At 56.6% G+C, this 1,005-nt stretch overlaps 1 protein-coding gene across 2 annotated transcripts in view; it reads left to right on the top strand.

Moving 5' to 3' along the window:
- Positions 1-313: 313 nt before the first annotated feature.
- Positions 314-1,005, top strand: part of SCNN1A (sodium channel epithelial 1 alpha subunit) — an 8,785-nt gene continuing 8,093 nt past the window's right edge. The window contains exon 1 of one of the 2 annotated variants that reach the window (XM_019548964.1): positions 314-620. The gene's annotated coding sequence lies outside the window, so the exon portion shown is untranslated. Of the gene's footprint in view, positions 687-1,005 lie in introns of both variants that reach the window. The other variant, XM_019548963.1, reaches the window with a different exon arrangement.

Here is a 1,005-nt window from a genome sequence, read left to right as displayed (position 1 = left end):
GGAGGACCTGAACAGCAAATCACTAGACAAGGAGGGCAACCTATGTATGAATGTCACCAAGAGAATAAGGCAGGCGAAGAGCCAGGCTACTTGAGGAGAAACAGGGCTGGCTGAAGAATTGGGTTTGTTGCCCCCGGTAAGCAGGCAGTAGATATGATGGCAAGAGACAAAATTAGGGAAGCCAGTCCCAGCAAATAGAGGGTAGAAAAGGTCAGAAAGCAGAAGGAAGAAGGAATGGTTTGAAATGTGAGGACTGCAAGAGACAACAACAGGTACAAATCTCACACCCTGTCCTTTCTGTTCTTTCTGTACGAGAAGTCTGCTGTTGGGAACTGGTGAGACTCCTGTCACCAGAACTGATCCTGAGAAGAGAAGGTAGTGCTGTCTGCCAGGAATAAATATTGAGCCGTGGACCTAATGCTGGGAGAAGCAGAGCAGGGAAGAATCCACTGACTGTCCCTTCAGGTCAGGACAAATAGCTTTCCCACGTGTATTCTGGAGCAGGCCTAGGGGTCTTGTCAGAGGGACAAAGAAGTGGGGGCTCAGGCTTCTGTGGACAGTCCCTAGAAAAGGAGACCTAACGTGCAGGACCGGAGTGAAGATCAGACGGTCACTTGAAGGTGGGTGCTGTGAACGACAAGCTGCAGAGAAGCCTTTGTGGGAAGAGGGGCACTGGCCTCGTGGAGGTACCGGGGTCCAAGCAGCCTGGGATGTAGACTGGCTGGAGTGCTAGGAAGAGCCTTGGCGGTGGGAGAGGCGGGGGTAGGATTGAGTTGTGCGAGGTGCTTTGTTTGAATATGAGGGGGCAGGGAAAGGTGGCAGCTGAGGGGGAGCAGAGGAGACGGGGCACCGGGCGGCCAGGAGAGAGCGAGCACGGCAAGGCCTGCCTAAGGAAGCGGGAGGGAGCCTGGAGCAGTGGCGGCGGTGCAGGTGCGCCGCTGCCTGGGGCAGCCCCGCGGTCGTGAAGACTGGCGGCCCGGGCAGGGCCGGCCCCGGGGCTGCAGC

The sequence above is a fragment of the Crocodylus porosus genome, unplaced genomic scaffold, assembly GCF_001723895.1.
Source record: "Crocodylus porosus isolate Cpor-Errol unplaced genomic scaffold, CroPor_comp1, whole genome shotgun sequence".
NCBI lineage: Eukaryota > Metazoa > Chordata > Crocodylia > Crocodylidae > Crocodylus > Crocodylus porosus.
This window is presented reverse-complemented; position numbering and strand designations above follow the sequence as displayed.